The sequence below is a fragment of the Podarcis gaigeae genome (genome assembly GCF_964106915.1).
Source record: "Podarcis gaigeae genome assembly, chromosome: 4".
Lineage (NCBI taxonomy): Eukaryota > Metazoa > Chordata > Lepidosauria > Squamata > Lacertidae > Podarcis > Podarcis gaigeae.
The window spans coordinates 43,560,150-43,585,930 of NC_139677.1; the positions used below are offsets into that span (position 1 = coordinate 43,560,150).

The 25,781-nt window shown below is 40.3% G+C and overlaps 1 protein-coding gene and 1 long non-coding RNA gene across 12 annotated transcripts in view; both read left to right on the top strand.

Moving 5' to 3' along the window:
• The window catches only part of CNKSR2 (connector enhancer of kinase suppressor of Ras 2), a 230,123-nt gene that overhangs the window by 65,861 nt on the left and 138,481 nt on the right, over positions 1 to 25,781 (top strand). The window lies entirely within an intron of this gene.
• Positions 18,007 to 23,429, top strand: LOC310842592. The gene is made up of 3 exons (XR_014563252.1): positions 18,007 to 18,098; positions 21,259 to 21,885; positions 22,100 to 23,429. It is a non-coding gene; the product is annotated as an uncharacterized lncRNA (long non-coding RNA).

A 25,781-nucleotide genomic window follows, 5' to 3' on the forward strand; every position in this document is an offset into this window, starting at 1 on the left:
GCTGGTGTAATCTAGACATATACATATGCACACAGAGATAATGCATTTCTCACTGGATCTTTTTAATTCATTTCTCTGAAAAAGTTAGTCACAGCTATTCTTTTTTTAAAATGGAAGCAACAATAACAGGATCAGAAATACGTGTGCAAAAATTCTTAATGCCATAATCTTTTTTCCACCAGAACCAAGAATACTCTTGATCAATGTACTTCTGATCTAAATTTAGCATAACTTTTAAAAAAGCAATTTACTGCCAAGTTATTGTAAAGCACAACCAATAGGCTTTATACACATCAAACATTTAAAACACATTGACTTTCCCCAAAGATCTCTGGAAAATGTAGTTTGTTAAGAGCGCTGGGAATTGTAACTCTGTGACAGGTAACCTACAGTTCTCAGAATTCTTTGGGGGAAGTTAATCTGCTTTAAATGTACTTTGGAAACTGAAATGTATGGTGTGTACACAGTCAATAGAGTTTTGCAGGCACGTGTTCTGGATTATTTCTGTATTGCACATTGTGGTGATTTTTCACAGAAAACCTACCCACATTATGGCTGGTTTCCAATTTCCTGTGGAATTCCCTTGTTTTGAGCTTAAACATAACAAGAACTACTCCTAGAGCAAATTAATGGATTGGAAATAAAGAGCCAAATAGTGATTTGATGAAAAATGTAGCCTATTCGTTTTTACTTGAGCCAGGGAATTAAAAACTATTGAACTACTTAAATGACTCATGACGCAAACAAATGATTGTGACCACTGAAGAGAACTAACTGGCTAACATTAACCTGTGCTGTTTGTTCAATGTATTGCTTCAGTGTACCTCTTTAGCGCTTCATGAGAATAATGAAATAGAGCACCAAATTTCCAAAGAGTAGTTTTGTAAAAATCAGCACTAATGACCAGTTCCAGCCTCTATACCATGGTATTAGCTTGCTGCGTGATCTGGAGATTCTAATGCTTGCTTGATTGGCCAAATTTCTGTATATTCTCCAGTCTTTTACACATTGGAATAATGTAGATTTGGGCATCCAGTTATTATTACTATTAATTATTAATATTACCCACAATCTAAAAGTATCCTGCTTCCTTAAAAGACTCTGCTCCTTCTCCCTTGCTGCCCCATATGCTTGTAACTGCCTCCCAGAACACATGCATGATTCCATATTGCCCTTCATTCAGAGCCTCCCTCAATGCTTGCTGACCTGTGCTCTTTTGGAAGGAAGGGTGGGATATAAACCTAAGAAATAAATAAATACCCACCCGCAAAGCCTTTGGTGCAACCCCCTAGTTCCCTTGCCCTGCTGTAACTCAGTTTGTAACTCGGCCTACCACCACTTCCCTCCTCTTTCTCTGTTATTTCCCATGTTGAATTTTAGGTTGTATGCTCCTTGAATGTATTCCTGTTGTAACCTGTAAATCAATAGTTGGGAGACCTGTGGCACTCCAGATGTTATTGAACTGACTACAGCTCCCATCAGCCCCAGCTAGCATGGTCAATGATCAGGAGAGATGGGAGTTTTAGTTTAGCAACCATCTGGAGGGACACAGATTCCTTATCGCTGTGTGCACACTGATGGCAAATGACAACAGCATTTGATAGCACATGATCATTATCTTTCAGGAGTCACGATGTAGTGAAGTCTCACTTAGATAATCATTATTATTCATTATTTCCTATGCTCTGACGGAAAAGATCAGCAGGTTTGCTTTTTGAAGCTTGCTGAGTTCATACTGACCTAGGATCACGATGCCAAACCTTAATTGTGCAAAATTGAACTACTCACACTTTCTTTCTTTTACATTCAGTGTCTCAACCAGGCTCTTAGACATGGCTGCCCACTGAGAAAGACTAGGGAGATGATTACTCTACTCCCATTACTGTGAGGCTTAAAGGATGTTATAAGCTGGTAAGAGTAAGCACTCTATGAAAATTTCACAGCTCCAAATGGGCTATTTGGGCCATTTTGTGTCACACCTTAATTAATAATTGCAAACATTTCCTGGCATAGCCTGTCACTTGCAGCGCAACACAAAACCCTAAATGTGTGCTTAAACAATACAATGTTTAACAAATAGCTGAGGCAAGCCTTTGAGAATGTTCCGAAGCTCATTCAGATGAACAGAACAATTGGGTATAAAAATAAATCCAGGGAAGTCCGGATCTGCTCATGAGCAGGGAGAATAGAGCTTTCTTTCCCAGATAATTTACTTCCAATGAATAATTCAACCAAGCTAGCAGTAAATTCAGGAGATTAGCCTGTCTCTGACCTCTCACTTCAAGAAGCTCATTCAGCCAGATGGAATTCTATCCTCTGTTTTATGATTAACAATCTATTCAAGCCATTGGATGCATCCTATATAATGACATCACGGCGATCCAACGTTTGGGTGTTAAGCTGTTAAATGGTGGAGTGTTAAAAAAATTACACTGCCCAAAATACTTTGCTGTTGATGTCTGTGCTTCCAATGGTTTCATCAAATCAGGATTCCCAAAGCAGAAACAGAGTGACAACAAGAAGAATTCATAAACTTCAAGATAGCTACCATAGCTGTGAGAAAATCCTGATAACAATCACCATAACACTGTGAGGTAGGTTAGGCTGAGAGATTGTGACTAGCCCAAGAACACTGAATGCAGATTTGAATCCTGACCTCTTAAGTCATCTCTTAATCATTACACCCCACTGACTCTCATTCATTCATTCATAATTTTATTTGTATGCTGCTTTACACACACACACACACGCACGCGCGCACACACACACACACACACACACACACACACACACACCACACTCAAAGTAGCTTACAACAAAGAAAACAGGAATGCATTTCAGAACCAAACAGTGCAAAAACAATGTCAGTAATATAATAAAACAACAAGATTACCTTAACAACATCCAAAATCCGATAGTGAAACAGTAACAAAGGAACTTGACAATTTCACATTGGTCCTAGAATCACCACTCCCATAATGTTGAGCATGTCATTGGTCCTATATTAATGTCACACTTTTTTCATACCATGACATAGTTTTTTACTGATCTGATTGATAGTTCCATGAATGAAATACTCCACATCCTTCTGCCGGGACCATTCAGAGAGGGTAATTTGAATTGGTGACCAGACCACATCCCATCTTCCAATAGCAGCTGATGTTGTCAGTGAACAATGAAAGTAAAAACCAAGATTCTTTTAAGCTACAGATGTGCGTCAAGCATCAAAGCTGCGATATACAGAGAAACAGTCAGGTTGCACCAGTAGTGACCATAACACTTCTGCAAATTTGTCCTGAGAAATGGGCCTTCACGGACTGCAGCACATGCCTTCCGCCATTTTAGAAGGCTGATAGTGTGATACTGAAACTTGCTGGGCCCCATCAGCAATCCTGCAGTGAGCCAGCCTGGACAGTTGACTGGATCTTTTCCAGCTCCAAAGTACCACATTGAGATACCTCAGTTAACTAACATAGTGAAGGAGACAGGGTGGAGGTGGCAGCAAAGTCCAGATAAGTGGAAGAGGAGCTAGGGACAAGGAGTGGGAATTGGAGAGGCTTCTGGACAATAGATGACAAGTAGTACATGCTGCAAGTATTTAATTACATGGTGATAACATTGGAATAAACAATTCTGCTTCCTTGATTTCCTGTGAATAAAATAATTCATGCACACCCATACTTAGCTGTTGAGACACCAAAGCCATAGAAGGGATTCATAGTCAATCAGCATCACTCTACCCAAAAGCTTTGCAGAAGTCTTTCTGTGTGTTCTCTGAAGCCCCCCCATCCAAAAAAAATATGCACCCACTGAATGTCCTAGATCAGGGCCACTATCTCATTCAAAGCCTGCATCTCCCCCCCTCCACTCCATTCCTGCTCCTGATTCCATCTGCGCAAGCTTCACTTAACTGTGCAAAAATGTTTTGCATAATACAAGCTGCAGCTGCTGATAATGCACATCAATACATTCCAATCGTATTTTTCATAAAGTTAAGAAACATGCAACACAGAATACTGACATTTCATCTTTCTTTTTCATGCAGAAGTAAGTTGTGTTTAAAGGCATTATATACGCACACGCTGTGTAATTACATTATTCAGAGAGAGCTTCTTCTCAGTGTTCCTTTACGGTTACTATGGCAGCACCCACATGTTTGCACAGAGCAGAGCATGGGTAGGCCCACTCTTAATTAGACTTACAAAGCAGTTACATTTCAAAGGAAGGCAATTAATACAAAGTTAGAAGTAAGACTGCTGGAAAAGAGTGATAGGCCTGGAAACATTTTCCTATTTTTCCTTATGGTTATTCCACAGCTTTTTATTTGAATGTGCTTCATCTTGCTTTCCTCCATCACCCACCACCCAATCCACTTACTGCTCATGTGTGTCACTGCATAAACATTGACTGAGTAGTAGACACTCAGCAAAAACATGAGGGGACAACTCTTGTAGTGGCTCTGGGATCTGGTCTCAGTCTCAGGTTCAGATTAGAAATGGAAATACACACCAGCTTGTAGCAGGGAGGACATAGCTCCGTGGTAGAACATCTTCTTCACGTGCAGAAGGCCCCAGGCTCAATCTCTCCTGTCTCCAGATTGGTCTGGGAGAAGCTCCTGTCTGACGCCCTGGAGAGCCGCTATCAGTAGGCAGTACTGAACTCAATGGACCAAGGGTCTGACTTGTACCTATGTTCCCAGCACCACTGTCCCCTTCTCTGATAAACCTATTCAACACAGGTTGAGGGCATATAAGACACACAAGGAAGAGGCAGAAACCATGGGTTCCTTTTTTAAAGCGAATCTATCAAATTCATGCTTCCTGAAACAGTATCCAACCCTAAACACAGAAATCCTTCCAATTCTGCACTTTTCTAACCTAAAAATGTGACCAAAAGTGCACATAGTTGAGGAAAGAGTGCATAAAAATGCATATATTAATGAAAACCACACACAAAAATGCATTGTATTAGTGGGACAGTTCTTGAAAAATACATGTATACTGTATTGCACAAAACTGCACGCAGAAATGTTAAGAGAAATGTCAACTAAAATGCCAAATTCTTGTGAGAGCTTTTTAAAATTGTAAACTGATTTGGAATTATGATGAATGGAACGTGAGAATGAGAAACTGAAATTGACTGATTCCTCCATCCTTACTGATACATATTACTGTCACTTTGCGTAGTATCTTGAATCCTGTCAAAACCTTTCTGAACCTCCTCAAGAAGCACAGATCCATATCTGAATTTTTGGGCTGTATTTGTGTGCGGGTATGTGCAAAGTAGGTGGGTTGCTAGCTGCTGTTGGAAAGAGAACGCTTGCCTAAGTCATTGTACATAGGGGGTTACAATTCCCATTGAACTTAGTGGGACTTGCTTCTGAGTAAAGATGCTCAGGATTACACTGTAGGTCCAACAGATGGATTTTTACTTTGTAAAATTACATTTCCCTGCCTCACTTAGGATTCCATTTTTGTGGCAGCAATGCAACTTTTTAAAGTGGTGCCTTCCTTCATGGTGCTCATGAGACTATGTAGTAAACTCTGACCTGGTGTTCTGCAGATGTGGCATTCTGCTCCTAAATTCATTATCTAACACCTCCCTGTGGCTTTATATAATTTTAAAATATCTCAGAACTAAACAGGAATAGAAAAGGCTGAAGTGTAGGAGGCCTTTGGCTGAACAACTCTCACCAAAAATAGAAAGGCAAGACAAGCACAATGTTCCTTGCTTGCAACGTTTCCAAATATACTTTAAAAAGGCCCAAACCCTTGACACCTTTGCCTAGATGCTTCTCTCAGTCTCTTCTCAGCAATGTTTGTTGCTGTTGGTGAAACCACCGTACACCCACAGTATGATCCCATCCAACTTTCAGGAACATCTGATGGGTGGGATGGGATCTGTGCCAATGGAACACAAAGTTACTTTAACAGTGTGTGGCTGTAGTGCCAGGATGGTAGGCAGCTACAAGACAACTCTGGCATAAGTTAGAGGACTTAGAGGGTGGAGATTGGAGTGTGGTTGGGGGTGGGCAAGGCGGTGGTCGCCCTACACCAGATTCTATTCATGAAATCTGGATTGGATCTATCCTTTGCCTTGATGTAATGCTGCACCAGGTCAAAACAACAATGGTGTTAATAGCAGCCAATCTGTCACCAGCTGTAGGCACTGGGTTGACTACGGGAGATTGTACTCTCAACAGGAATTGGTGAATTGATCTCAAGCAAGAAGAAAAAGAGAAGCACCATTTCCCAGTTACTCACCAAGCTCCATGGAGAACAGTTAAAGCTGTTACCTATTCTGCATTGTTATTCTGTCCCTCCTGTCTCTCCTCCAGTGATCCTACAGAAGAACACAGGAAACTTTCTGCTGATGAGTCAAATGATGAGTCAACCTAGCTCAATATTGTCTATATTGACTAGCAGTGTTTCCAATCCCTACCTGGAGATGCCAGAGATCAAACCTGGGACTTATTGCATGTGTGCACTCTGCTACTGAGTGACAGCTTCCTTCTCAAGCAAAACACAGGACTGCATTATTGCTCCCTGGGTCTCTGCAATCTGGTATCACTTTGCTTATTGCTCCAGTTTCCACTTTGGCTGAAGCAAAAAGATATAGCTTAAGTGTGTCCAGTCACTTTGCTTAGTCTGCTGAAGAAAATCCCACAAGGGGTATATGAATTTCACCTGGAATGATCTGTTGCCATTCCCCTCCCCTTGATTAGTGCTCCACCTCTCGCTCTCGCTCTCTTTCTCTGTGATGTGTAAGCTTGGACTGCTAATTCATCTACCTGAAGCATTAAAAAATATGCTGCAGCTTGTACAGTACTGCAAATCACTTTTCCTACACACAGATCATCTCCATGAAGGAAAACAAAGGAGATAATTTGCATGGAGGAAACATGTGAAGTGTCCTTATTCCAAGTTGCTTGTTCATCCAAGGGAAAAGAGCTAATCTTTGCCTGCTTTACTGTGTTGTTACATGCAAGCGGACCTTCAGGGAATTCTGGGAAATGGTAGAACTGTGCATGCCTTCTATATTGCTATCCCTCCCCACCCCCAAAATGTTTAGCCAAGTTACTGGAACTCTGAGTAACAACTAGAGGGGAAGAAACTAGACAAGAAGCATACATTGACTTTCCATTTCCTGTAAGAGCCCATTGCAGTGCCTGTGCCCTGGGCGCCATTGTCTCTCAGTCTAACCTTCTGCAGAGGGTTATTGTGAGGATAAAATGGGGATTTGTTGCAGGAGATTTGAGCAGTGTGTATCTATTTTCCTTTAAAAAAACACCTAGTTCTCTATAAAGGAACATAAAATGTTCTTCAGTGAATTCATATTATAAAACATTATATGCATGTGTCTGAACACAGGCACGAGTTAGCCTATTTTTCCAGGCACAAATGTTTGCTCTAATATATGCCAGATTAATAGGGCCTGAAAATCTTATACAGATACACAGAATAGTTTCTGCAAGGATGCGCTATCTCTTTCATGATGCAAGGGTGACCTGATTTCAAGAAAAGTGCCAACTACTGATTCAGCAACATGAAATCTGTGTTCTTCCAAAGAGGGTTTCCCACAGAGATCTGACAAGCCAGTCATGCTTCCCCACCAACATTCAAAGTGGAGACCATCATTCTATTTTGTGAGCCAAAGGCTCTGGGGAACCAAATGATTTTCATTATTTCTGTAGCAATGATTCTGGGTAGAAAATGCCACGTTAATGTATGACCCTCTACCCACTGCAAAGACATTATTTTAAAATGCAACCCCTCAGCTCCTTTCAAAATGGTTACCACTTTCTCAGATGGTTTAAAACTGAAATTGTGAAATGAGGGAGTCTCCTTTTCTGTCCACAAGAAGAGGGAGAAAAAAGGATGTTGCTAGCAACTGTGTGTAACTAATCAGGAAATGGAGTGGGTCTTGCTTCAGTGCCATGCACTGGCCAGGGGTGGCTTTGTGTGTGGCTGCATGTGTGACTGTTTATCATGAAAAATCAGTTCTGTTTGGTTCAGCTCATGTTGATTATCTATAGATACAGAATTCAGTGCTAAGATACAGCTGAGACAGGTGGTGCTATAGCAGGATGTGCACTGGCATAATCTTCCTGAGACTGATGTGCTCCCCCAGCAATCTATCTTTCTTTTTTTTTAGCATATGAATATCATTTAGGGGGAACTCCGGTTCTCCCACAGGCTCCCCACCAGTCATGATAGGGGTGTTCGCATGTTACATTGAATGAGGGTATGGTATGTGTGCCTGCATACACAATTAGTTGAGCTGTAATGTAATGTTCATCGAGTGTACCATCAGTGTGCCTGTGTATACAAATTGCTAAACTGTACAAATGAGCAAGTGTACACTTCCCCCCACATGCTTGTGTTCAGTGTAATGCGTGATGATCCCTAAACAAGGTCTCCAAATGAGCTTTATTGAAAAAGCATAAAGCAGCATTTGGCAGTAACAAAGCACTGAAATGATGCCGCTTAACTCGTCTCCTATCTCTGTTTCACACAATGTGCAAGCAGCCTGCCAGGAACTGCCCACAGTGAGTTCTCCAGTCCCGGCTTCCATAGCCTGGTTCTTGGGAAGCTTATATCTACAGGTTTTCTGGGAGAGGGGTTTCAGTCCTTTTGCAGTAGGAGTGCTTCCAACAGACAATGTTTAGAACACTGTCTTTGTATTTGAAGCAAGCATTTTTCAGGGAAGGAGAAGGGTGGGTGGGGTGAATGAACAAGAAAAAATGGGCGTGAGAAGAGTCAGTCACAGGAGGTCATGATGACTCTGGCTGATTATTCATTGGAAAGAGGACTGCAACTTTTGGGAAATGTGGAGCTCTGGCTCGCCAGATGCAGCTTTGTCACGCTGGCCACGTGACCCGGAAGTGTCTCCGGACAGCGCTGGCCCCTGGCCTCTTAAGTGAGATGGGCGCACAACCCCAGAGTCCTGTCAAGACTGGCCCGTACGGGCAGGGGTACCTTTACCTTTACCTTTTACTGAGCATCATTGGTTGTTATTCTGTGAAATGGGTATTTTGCAGTGCCCACAACAATTTTTTTAGATTTTCAAATGTGTTCCTTGGCCTCCAAAACATTGGGGAACCTTGCCCTAGACCATCTAATAGTTACATAGAAAAGAGAATTTTAGCAAATGCAGACTTTTAAAAATTTGTTCATTTGGTCAGACGCTTTTGCTCAGTGATGCACCCCTTGCAGTCAGACCCATTTCAACCAAAAGACAGACTCCTGTTGAAGCCTAGGTATTCATGCATGAGAATCCACACCTGCCAACATCTGCTCTTTTGTATAATTATTAAAAATACAGGAGCCCTGTCCTGTATATTTATATCTGAACAGCTTATCTAGAAGCCAATGCAAAATGCTGTCTCATACATTTTGTAACTTGAAGATTGCAATCACTGCAATTCCTACAACAAAATCAGTATTCAGGACAGCACAAAGGAATATGATTGTTCTGCTCCTTCAATATCTTTCTATAAAAGTCACTGAGAAAAATAACACAAAGGGCATTCGTAACTCACAATACCAAGAGCAGACTCATATTCACCTCTTTGGCATCAAACCGCTTAATAAATAACTGCAATTCACCCTTCACCAACAAGACTTAAACTCAGCAGGAGCCTTTGAAATACTATTTAAAGTTGGTATGTTATGTAAGATAAGATAAGATAAGGGAAAGACCCTGTGCTCCTTAGATCTTATTTTAAGGCTTCAGCTCAAGAACTTATATCTTACCTGGGTGGAATGAATCTTGCCCAACAGAGTAGTGTTGTTCTATTTCACTGGTGAGCAGAATACAGAACAGGCATCACACATACGTGAAGATAAATATAACACACAAGGTTAGGGTAATCAAGAGCAGATAATAACAACTCCTAGGATTTGTTTTTAGTGATTTTTTAAAACAATACTTCATACAAAGAAATATGTTTGTATGCGCACATCTAAAGGAATTACAGTCATACTGCTTGTTATGTTTGCTTCAGGTTAAGTCTTTTCAGATTGCGTCCTGCTGCAACCCAGAAGTACCGGAAAGGGTTACAGTGGTACCTCTGGATACGAACGGGATCCGTTCCGGATCCCCGTTCTTATCCTGAAGCAAACGCAACCCGTTTCTGCGTGTCTGTGCATGCGTGGGTCGTGATTCGCTGCTTCCGGCATGTGCATGACATCATTTTGATCGTCTGCACATAGGCGAGTGGTGAAACCCGGAAGTAACGCGTTCCATTACTTCCGGGTTGCCGTGGAATGCAACCCGAAAGCGCTCAACCTGAAGCATATTTAACCCGACGTGTGACTGTACTTCCGGGTTTCGCCGCCTGCGCATGTGCAGACACGCAAAATGACATCACACGCATGCACAGAAGCAGCGAATCATGACCCGTGCATGTGCAGACGCAGGTTGCGTTCCTTTCAGGTTGTGAACAGGGCTCCGGAATGGATCCCGTTTGCAGCCAGAGGTACCACTGTAATCCCAAGACGATAATAGCCCTGTTCTCAGAATGCATGGATGGACCAGTGGGACTGTGCGCATTAGCCCAACCCTCCACAATATGCCTCTCTGGTGGTGAGACCAGCATGTGCAGCCCAGCATTCCCTTCACCCATTCTCTGCCAATGCCTGAACGGAGCTACTGCATTTGCATTTGGTCCAGTTTATCCGCCAGTATTTTACAACATCCTAACTTTTCATACATTTGGTGTATTCAATGATGAATTGGTATTTTGAAGGCTACAAACCACCCGCCCTGTGTTTTCCCTGCTTTCAAAGTCTATATCAATTGCTTTGCAAAGTTATGTAGTTATTTATTTGGACTGAGCCTCCTGTCATCCACAGGTGCAGTAGGCAGCCGATTTATGCCACTGTTAAAAGCATAACACTTCTGAAAACACTCCTCCGAGAGGGTTACAGCTCAGGGCAGAGTGTGCATGCTTTGCATGTAGAAGATCCCAGGTTCATTCCATGGTGTCTTCAGTTAACTATGAAAGTAAAGAGGCCATTTTCACCTAGCACTGATGGCAGGATTATATCCAAAATTATGATTCCCAGCTTTTTCCATGGGAAAGGATGCCAAACACTGTGAATGCTGAAATAAAAGGATTTGATTTTAAAGTTGTGTTTCTCTGCCATTAAAACAGAGACATACAATGTTCTAAAGTAATCCAGTTACCGCAACTATTTTGGGAATGTGAGAAAAGGATAAAGGTCTTGCACCTGATCTTTTCTCACTGGCCTATTTGTATATCATTCGTTATCTGGAAGTGGAAAATGTTTCTTGGAAAGTAAAGGTATCAAATTAAAATAGCAAACAGTATGACCTGTCCTGCTAATATACCCCCCTGCAATGTACCTGAACTGATTTTGGATGAGAATACCCAAATCCCTCTTTGGGCTGTAATTATAATTATGGAGCAATCATTACGCAATCTGGTAAGGAAGATCTTATGGGTAAGGAGTACAAGATTTTTATAATTTCAAATAAATAGGATAAAAATGGTTGACTTATAGCAGTTGAAAAATGGGAAATGGTGTTTCATACAAGCACAGTGACCCTACAACTGGGTATCACAATAGGAACCACCTTATTTGCTACTTTTAACTCCCCACCCTGCCAGATGGCCAGCAACATCACTCCATCTATCTATACCTTATCATTTAATGATTCTTTTTAATTTAAAAAACTGCATTTAATAAATGCCACCAGGAGCCACCTTGCTCCATCTTTCTCCCTGCTATAAGAGTTTCTAGCAGACTTCCCTTCCTCTTCACTATTTCCATAACAGTGAGTAGGGATGTTGGAGAATTCCAACGGAAAGAGAAACTGAACCGGAAATGACTGGTGTTCGTTCATTCCATATCTGGAAACCAATCCAGCAAGCATGATCAGTGTTCACTGCTGTTGTTTTCAGTCTGCAAATGATACTTGATGGATTACTCCTCCTTTTGCATTTCCATTTCCTTTGCGCTGAAATGAATGGTCTTTGCACTGAAATGAGTAGTTCAGAATAATGTACTGGTAACATCATTAATAGGGACACGGGTGGTGCTGTGGGTTAAACCACAGAGCCTAGGACTTGCCGATCAGAAGGTCGGAGGTTTGAATCCCCGCAACGGGGTGAACTCCCGTTGCTCGGTCCCTGCTCCTGCCAACCTAGCAGTTCGAAAGCACATCAAAGTGCAAGTAGATAAATAGGTACCGCTCTGGCGGGAAGGTAAACAGCATTTCCGTGCGCTGCTCTGGTTCACCAGAAGCATCTTAGTCATGTTGGCCACATGACCTGGAAGCTGTCTGCGGACAAATGCCGGCTCCCTCGGCCAATAAAGCGACATGAGCGCCAGAACCCCAGAGTCGGTCACGACTGAACCTAATGGTCAGGGGTCCCTTTACCTTTACCTTTAACGTCATTAATGATATAACATTCAGCAGACAGTGAGACAAATAACTTCATTTTTGTTGAAAGTGAAACTGCAGTGGCATGGAAACAGTGCTATATGCAATTAACACGGACCAGAATGGAAATGGGTGCCTTCTTAACATCCCTAGCAGTGAGTGTTTGTTCAAGGACTTCCTACCTGCTACTGTAGAGCCTGCATCATGCTAGAGGAAGCAGAGTCCCCTGAGTGCTGGCAATCAGCAGTGACAGTTTCCTTCCTGAGTCCCTCTAGCTAACTAACTGGCAGTGGGAAGGGGCATTAGGGATTGGGTTGATGGATTAAGGCTGAGGTTGGCCTTCATACTATCCCTGTATAATTCTGGAATATGCCACACTATAGTATCTACAGCACTGTATTGCTAAGGCTGCAGACAATCATTCCTTTATCAGGCTTTTTAGAGTCTCAGGGTAGTTAGCTGATGTGTTTTCAGTGGGAGCACAGAGGGGGGGAAACACCATGGTACATCTGTGGCAGCAAAAACGGATGCTGTCATTTGCCACAGCTGCAGTAAAACATGTCTCTCCTGTATTGGTCTCTACAGTCACAGCAGGTGCTGTAACTCTCCAATGGTTTGACTCTATCCCCAAATACGCATTCTTCCATGTCTCCCAGCACAGACTGATGCCAACATCACTGTTCCTATAGTGTTCCCAGTTTCACTGTTTCCCAATACTGCAGAATATTGCCCAGAAAGTCCAGGAAAAAGTGTGGGTGCCTGGAGTCTCAGGGTACCTACATACCATACCCCGCCCCAAAAAAAATTCCTGGGAACTAAATTTTGCTAAGGGTCCTGGGAATTGTAGCTCTGTGATGAGTTAACTATAGTTCCCAGGATTTTAAGGTAGTGGTGCAGCTATTGTTGTAAGTAAATGCAATACAGGACCCATAACCTGGGATCTTCGATATGTTCAACAGGCAGCAGAACACAGATCCAGAGACTCCTGGTATGTTGGACAGTGACACATGAATGGAAGAATTTTCATGATCTGATCATCTGTAGGTTACATCATTCAAATCCACTTTTTCTGTTGTTGATAGCCTCCAAAGCATCCAGCACTGCTGATGGGAGGATGATATTGGACTTAGCAAAACACTGAGAAGCTAGCGTTGCTTTGTTCCATGTTCTTAATTACACAAATGGAACAGATGTCATTTAGACTTGCCCAGAGGTTGCTGTGTTGCTGAACCAGGGCTATGGATGTAATCTTATTATTGCACTACTAGCACTTTGTGCTTCACATGCCTTTTGTCTCTTATAGTTCGCAAATGCCTCTCAGCATTATATTGTTAAATGTCTCCCATTAGACCTATTAGCATGTTTTTCAATTGAATTAAATATTGATTGACAATTTGTTACATGGAAATGCAACAAATAGTGGGGCAGGGAGGGGAGTACGGATAAAGTGAAGAACTTGGTGTACCTTCTTAATGAATTGGCCCTAAGTCCTACATTACAGACACTGGTGTTTAATGCATTGCTTGCTATTGCAACGTTCCTGGAACTTTGCAGAATGTGTTCTGTAATGAGCCTATCTGACAAACATAACTCCTGTTTCAGATATACTGAGCAGCCTGATAATAGTACATATACAGAAAAATGGTTGTCTTCCACAATGGCAATCAAAATTCCTTATGTTAGTATATCCCTTCTGCAGATTTTTTCTCCTCTTTTCCATTTGTTTCATCCTTTTCAATCCCCGTTGTTCCACACATATCTCCAGTAAAAGCATAGACGCTATACATCTCTTAAACTGTGGTTTACTCCTAGGCTGAACAGGAAATGGAAATGTGTAAACTAAAACTATTGGTAGGTAGCAGGGCAAGTAGAAGTTCATACCTTCCAACATTCTTCATATGAATATAGGGACATTTATCATTCTCCCACAAACTGCCCCCCTTTGTTGTTGTCCCTGCCCCCCCCAACCACAGAGCATTTGCAGATGCATAAAGCATTTAAAAAAAAAATCATAACTCCTTGTTCTCCATTCCACTCCTGTTCCTTCCTGCCCAGAGTGGCCCTGCCTTCTGCCTGCACCTCACATGGGACATCACATGGGGCTGGGCCTTGGTGGCCGCAGCCTCTCCTCCTTCTCACCCACTCTCCAGCAGCCGCTACTAGCTGCCTAAGAGGGGAGGCCAGCAGTATTGGCCATGGAGAGGCCATGGAAAGGCAACAGGATGCTCCCTTGGAGCTGCCACCACCACTGCCATCGCTTGGGACAAGTCCTGGCTCCTCCTCCTCCCCAAGCTCAGCAGTGGTGCCACTGGCAGGGAAAGAGGGGCATTCCGGGATCAAATCAGAACCCATGATGGCCTTTGTAATTCTGGGACTGTCTCTGGAAAATTGGGACACTTGGAGTGTATGGATTTTATTCTGGATGCTGAAGCAATCCATTGAGTCTGCCACCTGCCCATGACTATTCAGCCATGAATAGTTAAGTGATGTTCACACTTGGGCTTGACAAATCAAGCTGTTTTATCCCTAAATTAGAAAATAGCTCAGGTTCTTTTTCCTGAGCACAATTCCCCATTCAATAATGCCACTGTGAGTGCAACAGGATCCAAATGTCCATCAACTGTTCCCTTCCCTTTCTGAAAATACACCTGCTCATTTCAAGGCAGAGGCTTCTTTGTGAGGCCTTCCTTCCTGACACCTTGAAGATGATGGGGAACTTGAGGCCTGCTGTTTTCTAGCACTACTGAGCCCATTCTGTGGATGTCAGGCATCCTTTAAACTATTTGTTCTAGGCTTTCTTGAGACTGTGGATGTCAGGCACCCTGGGACATGTAACTCCCAAGTTCACCAGTGCCTGGATCACTGCTGCAGCCATTTTTTAAGCACCAGGAAAGATTAGGTTGCACCATTTCATACGACAATTCAATCTGGAGAACAGTTTAGGAGAGAATTCAGAGAATCAACATTCTGAGCTGAATAAAGTTGCATTCAGAATTTGTGTTTTTGTTTTGTTTTAATGACACCAACAATCTGAACCACAAACTCATGTGGGTGGAGCATGGGCAGTCCCAGGACAACCAGCAACATTAAGTGCTTCAAATGACAGGGAGCACTAACAGTCAGACCAGGATAACATCCACAGACATGATATTGCCAGCATATGAAAGCACATTGCTATATATATTTAAGATCGTGGAAAGCATGAAAAAGGCAGTTTATACAAAGTCTGAAATTTGGTAGAGGTCAGACTGTCTCTTCTCTGTAATCACCATCTTCAGACTTTATTTGATCTCTGGTTTGTATTAAGCAATGGGAGAGCAAAATTCACAATTATGGGGTGAATGGTTCATTAGTCATGCCAAGAATTGTTTTCTACTAAATGTGAGGCATAAAGTGAATTCTGGAAAGGTCAGTTAGCTTAATATAGGATATATGAATGTGATCAGATGTTCGTAAGAGTCAATCACATCCTGCGGTGGCTGAGGTTAAGATAAGTCAAATTCAGCCTTTGCAGGAAGTGGCTTCTTTTTTATGCATCTAAAGAGAGAAGAAAAGGTGACAATGTATTGGATTACTAATAATATTTCCACACCTGAAAAGATTTATTTGCGGGGTATGTGTGTGTGAGAACACACATTTGTTTCTGCATCATTATCAAGGTGACAATGTTTGGCAGTGCAACATCTGGGTACAACCTATGTGCTCAGTAAAGAGAGACTGAAGCATAGTTTGTTCATAAGGTAAATACATATATGTATTCATAGAATAATGTAATTATATAATTGTAGAGTTGGAAGGGAACCACAAGGGTCATCTAGTCCAACCCCCTTCAATGCAGCTATCTCAACATATAGTTCCCCCTCCAATTTGAAACCATACCAGACCCTGCTTAGCTTTGCAGATGTTCTATTTTGATTTATGAGTAGACTTTGTGATGTTTTTACTCTAGGTTGAACAAACGTATGATAACATGGAGGAAAGTAACTAGCTTTTAACTGTGTGAATACTTTAGGTGAAACTAATATTCCTCACAGGATCAATGGTGTCCTAATGTTTGTCTCAGTTGTTAGACTAGATCATTGTTGTCATCTCTAATCGTTTCCTTAACATATTATAACATACTAATGCTAATGACTACATCAGATTAGTTCTTGGAATACAGGAATGTAGCTGTTTAAAACCATGTATTTGCAGATGTATGAAGGAGCAGTATAATTTAGGAGAATATTATAAGGAACTGGTCTTATAATTTATTAAAGTCAAAACACCTAACTAGCTATGAGGGGGGCTTTTTGGCCTTGACCTATCTTGGAATGAAATAAATGTTGCATTATTCATTTTGCTATCAAGCCACTGGGTTATGTAATGCATTATATTATTTGACTACAATAAAGTATATTTTTATGGATGTAGGCACATGCTTATACAAAGAATAGTAATCTGCTTACCATTTTTAGAATTTGAAAAAGGGAAAATATACATACAATGATGCTAAATTAGACAGAATTAAATGGGCTTATTTTTAGGCACCTTAGCACATATTGATTTCATTTTGCTTCCCCCCCCCCCAAGTTTGCCACTTTAGCACATATTAATTTCATTTTGCTTTGTTTTTTTTTCAAGTTTACCATGTTGTGATACAGAATAATGAAATACAAAATGGGCATGCAGGCAAATACAGTATGTATTTGAATTCAGACAAGTAAACCATATGCTTAGCTTTCTCAAATAAATAAATAAAAGAGACAAATTTGTTCTTTAAAAAGAAGCAAAGAATACTCAGAATCTTCAGTAAAGATTCTTACAGTTTTAAAATTAGATTAAGCTCAAAGCTGTAGGCAACTACAAAGAGAAACATCAAAACTCTATCTTCATTCCATTATATAGCTTGTACCAGACACAGAATGTTTGTTTCTTTTTTTTATATAATATTTTTTATTGAGTTTGTGAAATACAGAAAAAAGAATAAAGAACATATTATAAGAATAAAGTAGAAAGGTTACAAATTTTCTTGTTCTTTTTTCCAAGTCTACTGGACTTCCCCACATCCTCCCAACCCTGCATTCTCTGTGATACATAACATCAGCAATTTGTTAACTTGTTTCAATACTTGTTGTATCTTTCATTTTATCATGTTACCCAATTTCAAATGTGTTATAACCCAAATCATGTACATTTTCATTTAAACACAATAAAGTTGTTTCATTATTCTATCTCTGACTTCTTGTGCCTTAATTTCCATTTCTTTAGTTTAACATTACTGAAGCTAGAATTTCCTAAAAGGTGCATTTTTTAACATTCATACAGCTTATAATGTTTTTTCAGATAGTCCTTAAATTTTTTCCAGTCCTCCTCGATTGTTTCTTCTCCCAAGTCTCGGATTCTGCCAGTCATTTCGGCCAGTTCCATGAATGTTTGTTTCTTAAAGTCAGATTTTTTATGCATTTTTATAAACATTGCATTCAAAAATATATGGTCAGAAAAGTTGGTTCTGGTAAAGTATAGTAGTTTGAAGCATAATATGCTGTTGAAATTTAAACTGAGATGTTTCTTGCAGTAGCTCTATTTCTGTCACATTTCCACCATTCTCCCCTTAGCATAATCCCTAAGGATAGGTAAAGAGAGTGCCTGGAACATTATACGATAAATGAGTGAAGATAGCAGAGTCAAATTTATGCATTTTAAGGGTACATCTTTAGCAATTTTTGAAATGGGTGCATCTGTTCAAAGGTTCAAGTATTTAACGTTACAAGTAGATACGAAGAGCACACTGTGATGGAAACAAGAATGTCAGTATATAATTGGCAATGTCTTGTAGCACAGATTGTCAAGTGTACTGAGTGTCTTGTTAAATCAAGTCATATGCTGATATCAAATTAATCAAAACATTGGCAGGTCATAAGAGTTTAATTCAAACTGAGCTTGTAAACTCTGGAAATGGTCACATGTGGTCACACTGGAAACACTGCACAATGTTCTCTGAACAGACAAAAAAAGTTGCAGTAGAATTGCAGGCATCATTCTGATCCACAATCCAATTAAGCTGAAGTACTTTAAGGTTTAGTTCAGCTAAAGTCAATAGAGCAAAATCAGCTCACATTCTATTAAATGCAGTTTAGCTGCGATGTAGATGGGCTATAACACTAATAAAATAATGTATTTTTCAGATTCGCTGTTCATTCATTAAAATCTCCATACTGAAGTATAAACTGTACACCAATTATACATTTCATGTCTTTGAGATATATAGAAAAACAGTTTATTTTTGAAGCAGAAATCATGGTAAGTACAAAATGTTAAACCATAATATTTAATTGGTCAAAAGTATACATGCTGGAAGCCACATGGCTGGGGAAACCCAGCCAGATGGGCAGGATATAAATAAAATTATTGTCATCATTGCATATTTTGTTTGTGTGCCTCACATCAATATCTGGTGAACCACTGTGGAAACCGAATGCTGAACTAAGCAAGCCCTTGGTTTCACCCAAAAGATTCTTCTGTTGCTCATCTGGTATCCTTCTAATGAAGTTTGCTATCTGGGATCCTGTAAATGAAGACCATGCTTACTTTGTATATTGCTTCATAAAAGGATTGAATATGTCTAACAAAACATAAAGTGGAACAACACATTCAGTGCTTGGGATCACATACTCTCTCATAAAAGCAAAAGTACACCTGCATTTTCCAGTTTACTGTACAGTAACAGATTCTGCTTTAAAAACCCTGTCCTTCCAGATTTGCAGAGTGAGTTGCTAAAAGCTTCAGAAGGCACTTTGTTGGTGCATAGCTCACAGCCTGGACTTTTTATTTTTTTTATATAAGATATTTATTAAAGATTTTCTTAATACAATAAAAAAAATAACATATAACATTACAATAGCCATATTTTCTTCGCTTCTTTGAACTTCCTCGCATCTCTCGTTCCTGCGTTCCAAGTTTATCAACTTTTACCCAGCAATTTATCACCTTGTTTCAATTCTTATTTTATAATTTTCCAATATTGTGTCCCTAATTTTAGATATTTTTACCCAAACCTTAAAAGCTTAATTTTAGCATAATATTTATCCAAAAATTATCTTTTCTTATATTTTCACTTATCTTCATATTCCTTTCAACTAACTTAATGGTGCCATATTATTTATAATCTTACATCTTTCTTAACACTCATACAATTTACAATATTTTTGTAAATAGTCCTTGAATTTCTTCCAGTCCTCCTCCACTGCCTCTTCTCCCAGGTCTCTGATTCTGCCAGTCATTTCTGCTAGTTCCATATAGTCTATCAGTTGCATCTGCCATTCTTCCAGTGTGGGCAAATCTTGGGTTTTCCAGTGCTTAGCGACAAGTATCCTTGCTGCTGTTGTTGCATACATAAAAAATGTTCGGTCCTTCTTTAACACCCTCTGGCCGACGATGCCCAAAAGAAAGGCCTCTGGTTTCTTAGGGAAGGTATACTTAAATACCTTTTTCAACTCATTATATATGATTTCCCAGAAAGCCTTAACTCTAGGGCAGGTCCACCAGAGGTGAAAGAACGTTCCTTGAGTTTCTTTACATTTCCAACATTTATTGTCAGACAAATGGTATATTTTTGCGAGCTTGACTGGAGTCATGTACTTTTTAATCCCATTCATTGATTATGGGGAACTTGATGCAACTGATCACAGCAGCTCACTCTGGCTGAAGATCTATTATTTTATTTTAAGCACTGTGTGTACAGTGCACAACACTTAAAACAACAGATTTAAGAAAAGATAACACAGCATGCAACCACCAATGTAACATTTTTGTTTTATTTTTTTTAAATGAACTGTTGTCTCATGGAGTATCCAGATTCTTAATAAGTCAGCCAGTGATACAGTCCAGTTTATAAATGAATGAACAGCAGCAACAACAAAAACCACTCTGCTGATTAAGAAAAGAGCTAGCTATACAAAAACATGTTGTTATAAAATGTTGAGATAACTTATTTTAAATAATATGCAAATAAAAGGTTAAGCATATGGGCACAAATCTTCACAAAATTATTTGAAGGGGATTTAAGTAGCCAATACCACCTCATTATGCTGATTGATTTAATGCAGAAAAAATCTCAGGTTGTATTCATTAGTAGGGTGTCATATCAAAACCACCTCTTCACACAGATACGAAAAATAAAGGAGTAGGGAAAATGAACTGAGAACATAGTTTGAGGGAATGCGATGTCATCTTGTACAATGTGAATGGCACAAGCACGGAGGGTCCTATGGCGACATACAATACATTTTGTGCAAATAATTGGCATATTGGCGCTAAATTACAGCTGGAGTGTACTAGCAGCAGTGTGACACTGAATGCATAAGACAAATACAATCATGTAAAGACATATATACGCCAATTGTGCAACCCCAGCACAAGTACAGGCGGAGAATGTATGGAGCAATTCAGGTCAGCAGAAGCGAATTCAAGGATATGTAACCTCCAGACTTCTCTCCTGCCAGATGGAGAATTGCAAAGATGACACATCCAGTCTCCTTAGGGAAGAAGGCAAATCACCCCTAGCTGTCTCTGACAGACAATCCCCTGCGCACCCATTACATTGGCCTTGAAGGAGGCAAGGCTTCCTTTTCTCTGAGCTAGGAGATAAGCAAATCTTCTAAACTGGTGTTAACCTATGACTGTAATCTAAAGGGAACATATTTAATAATGAGCCTGCATGGTAATATTGCAGTTATATGACATTTTCAGAGGATCAGAGAAGCGCTGTTATAGAAAAGCATAAAAAATACACATATGCATTAGGCATTCTTCTTGATTTCCCTTTTGAATCTCCCCCGCCCCCTTTGCCTGCTCCTTTCCTTGTAGGACTGCCCTCCAGCCTTCTCCCCCACCTCTCCTTTACATAGAAATATGATGAAAGCAGTACAATACTTGGACATCAGGACCATCTTATACTTAATATTTGAGCCTCATCAGATCAAGCTGACGCCACGAATTCTGTGAGCATTGCAAAGCTGGCTTTGTACTTAACCAATTAGAGGAGGTTCGGAAGTGGTTCCAAGGTTTGCCCGAAAGCTGTATGACACGGATGATATTTTCAATGTTGAAGTACGAACTACCGCACAAAAGCACTTTCTTTTACTTCAGTAATTATTCTCAAACCCAATTATCAGACACACAAAAGTAGCAATGGCTGATATTAAAATTGTTTAATAGTACCTGCTACATACATAGAATCCTGTTCATTTGAATGGATACATATTACTTCTAATCTTTTTGGCTAAAGGTACTTTAATGGCATGATAAATCATAAAGATTGTAATTTAGAAAAGCCAAAGGTGGAGCACCAGTCTGTGCAAGTGTTGAGCTGAAAGTGGATGCATAACCCCTCAGGAATCAGCTTACCCACAAACCAGCATATGATCTTCCTTAGTGGTTGTGCATAGATCTGTGTCTAAAGAACTCTGGAATACTAAGTTTCTGGGTACAGTGGTACCTCAGGTTACATACGCTTCAGGTTACAGACTCTGCTAATCCAGAAATAGTGCTTCAGGTTAAGAACTTTGCTTCAGGATGAGAACAGAAATCGTGCGGCAGCAGGAGGCCCCATTAGCTAAAGTGGTGCTTCAGGTTAAGTACAGTTTCAGGTTAAGTACGGACCTCTGGAACGAATTAGGTACTTAACCCGAAGTACCACTATATAGAGTTTTTTACTACAGCCCCTATCACTAAAATGTGTGAGGGAAAACTTTCGAAACTGTTTCCTGCTTTCAGAGTTAGTTGCTGCCTTATCTCACTACAACCCCCACCCCTAATGTATGTTTGGTTCATGTGTATGAAGGGAAAATACAACTCAGTATTTCATTATATGTGGCTTGTTCATCTTTGTTGCAGTGCTAGTGTATTGTGAGTTGGACATCATGATCAAATACATGAGCAACAAGACATGGAAACACTTCGTTATCAGATTTGTATAATCACTAGGTCTGGACAGTTCTGATACAATCATCAGTGACTGTGGGAAACAGCTCTCTCTCTCTCTCTCTGTCTGTCTCTCCCCCACCTCTCTTCTTTCATCTTGTGGTTTGGAATTGTTTATATTTGTATCATAGACCTACTTTTAACGTAAATGTCATTTTCCAGCATATTTTCAGTAGAAACTATTGCTAGTAGAAAACTGCATTTTCCATTGCGAATCAGAAGTGGTCCCCCCCCCCTCTATCTAGGCAGAGGAAAGCACTTTGTGTCAGGTTGTGCTTTCCCCCCACTTGCCTCAAAAGTCTCTCCAGGTTTAGCTAGAACTGAGCTACATCAATTTGTCTCATCAGATGGTACAACCAACAGTACAGGCTGAAGACACACAAAGCTGCCACCTTTGTGAAGCTCAGTAGGTCTGGATGTAGCCAGTGCTCCACCTGAGATGGTTCACTCCACCTTCCTGCCTGATTATGTTGAGTGGTGCATCAGCATCCTAGGGCCAGTCTGATGGCTTTGCCAAGGCACTCTTCAGATTGCTCCTTCTTCTTTGACCTTCTTTCATAATTAAAACACACACACACACAAATGTAGCATTGGTGAAACTGATCTGGATTTCATCTTGCTTTTCCTGCTTCAGAATGAAGTGGGGATCACTGGTGATGGAAATGGATTATGGCAGATAGAAACGAGAAGGTGCAATCCGGCTATTGAGTTATGCCATGACCAAGAGACATGAGAGAAAATGGTGGGTTTCAGATTAATGTGCTTAAAATGCAACTCTGTGAGCATGCTGCTGTAACGACTGTGGGGCACAGCATCCTGCTTCTCTGTCTCCTGCCCCCCCACCTCTCCAGCCCCTCTTCTGCCTCAATCTGAACTGTTCTCTGCCCCCGACACTTCCTGCTCACTAAACCTTGTTACACTCACTGCGTAGGACCCCTTCTCTTTGCAGTCTGCTCGTCCTCCCTCTTTTCCCTCTGGCCACTAATTGTTATCCCATAACCAATCTGCTGGCTCTGAGATGTCTTCCCATGGGTACTCTCTCGGGGGGTTCCCAAACTGGCCACTAATTGTCATCCCATAACCAATCTGCTGGCTCTGAGATGTCTTCCCATGGGTACTCCCTTGGGGGGTTCCCAAACTGGCAGCTGCCACCACTCCTCTGCATCCAGCCAGTCAATGACAGATTATGGTTGCAGAGTCCAGATTGGTTCATGTGGGGAGAGGCGGTCCTTGAGGTATTGTGGTCCTGAGCTGTTTAAGGCTTTATAGATCAAAGCCAGCCAATGAATGAGCATGGAATCTTGTTAATGGCTCAAGGCTCTGGAAGCTAACCATGAAATTGTGTATTGCTGGCAAAAGATAGAACGAAGTGTAACCATAACTAGATAGGGTAGAAATGAGATGCCCTTCAAAAGGAATATAGTAGCTAAATGCCTTACTATTTTGCAGAGAATAATGATGTGTGTTAATGACTTGCAGACTCAGCCTCACAACTTCTGTCATATCTGGCCAATTTATTTTATTGAGATCAAACAAGCATCAAAGCTCAACGCCTGTTATTTCTAAGGCCTCAAGTACACAATTGCCCTATTCATTCTGTTACTAATAGGCTGTGTTTTTTGTTTTCTCAAAGTGCTTGCAAGGTATATGGAAACTATATACTTAAAAGCTTTATACTAAAAAACAAACAAAAACAATTTCTTTGCTGTATAGGGGAAAGTACATTAAAAATAATTTATGCTATATGTTTACCCCCCCCCTCCAATGTGAAAATCATTTAAAATGGGCTTCATGCAACAACACAGATGTAGGCTATTGAGCTTGCATTGGCAGAGAGGTGCTATTTGTATTATTTTACTAGGGCTTCATGAATGCATGTAAAATGGATGAGTCCCTTGTATTCAGCCTAATTGCCTAATAGAGGCCTCCACCTGTGAAGTCTTGACATAGCAGATGCTGTGATGAGAATCTATTAAGCTATATTGGCTGCTGAAAATCTTGGATCTGATACAATAAACAAACAATAGAAAAATAATTTTGCTTTATTGCATCCAGGTTGCTCAGCTCTCCCCAGTTTAATGGGATGCCATCAAGTACAAAGTCTCATTAAATCTAATGGTTTAATTCTGATCTCACAGAAGTTTGAATGTCATCAGCTTCTATAAAACTCTTTGCAGCAACTGTGTTTTCGCAGCATGACATACAGCAACATGGGATCTAATACAATATAACTGCAATTAGACTGCCAGTTCTTTTCAAACAGCCAGAACCTCAAAACACCTGTGAAGGCAGGATTCATTTTCTGCAGAGCATGTGTACACTCATCTAGTGATAAATGTAAGGCTGTAATAAATTCCTTACATCAATCTGCACAGATCTGCATGATGATTACCCTCTTCCTTAAAGCATACGTTTTACTAGAAAGGACCAGAGATTTCCAATAAAGTTGCTTGCAGCAATGGATGCACTTCCATGATTCATTACTTGTGTGAAGAAGTGGCTAATGCAGTTCAAAGCAATTTTAATCTCACAAGAGAACACACACAAACTTCAGATTTTCAACACACATCCCAACCCTTTACTTACTTTTATTACACTCTACACACACTATGCTTTTAGAGCAGGGATGCTAATCAACTAACCTTTACTCATAGTAAACCCATGGAAATTAATAGGCTTAATTTAGTCATGTCCTTTTTTTTATTAACCATATTTAGACATAGAACCTGAGTATTCAAATTATTATTATTATTATTTTAAAGAAAAACACCCTTAAAGCTTTGGTGTCCCTATCCTTGTTAAGTCCCAGTTTTTATTACATTTTAAGTTCTGGACTCATTCTTCCCAGCAGCAATTTTGCATCTTGTCATAGTGACATGAAAATGTACCATAAATAATTAGTGCTGGGATTTAAATAATACAGCAGATATGGATACATATATGGATATCTTTACACAGAAAAAGAATTTAAATGCATAATAATTTCCTTGGGATTTTTAGAAAATTTATTGGACATTTGTATATAAATGTGCTCTTATTAAGAATGTAGATGCAAAAAATGAACCTACCTCCACCTCCACTCTTTTTTGTCCCCTTGAAAGTATAGCTTCACATGCTGTTTATGTGGGTTTTTCCTCAATGAATTTACCGTTCAGGGTGATGTCATTTTGAATAAACACTGCATTTAACACAGTGAGAGTCAGAAATTTGCAAGATTTCTTTTTATATATGCTGGTAATAAGGATCACGCTCTCTCCTTGGAAATGCAAAAAGGTACACAAGGACTAAATTATAGTCTACATTTTAGAATCAGTGACAGAGGACTGGGAAGTATGGGAAAGACAAGTAGAAACCCTTCTGCTGATGGGATAGGTTTGTTGAATATCACCCGGTGTTATCTGATGTGA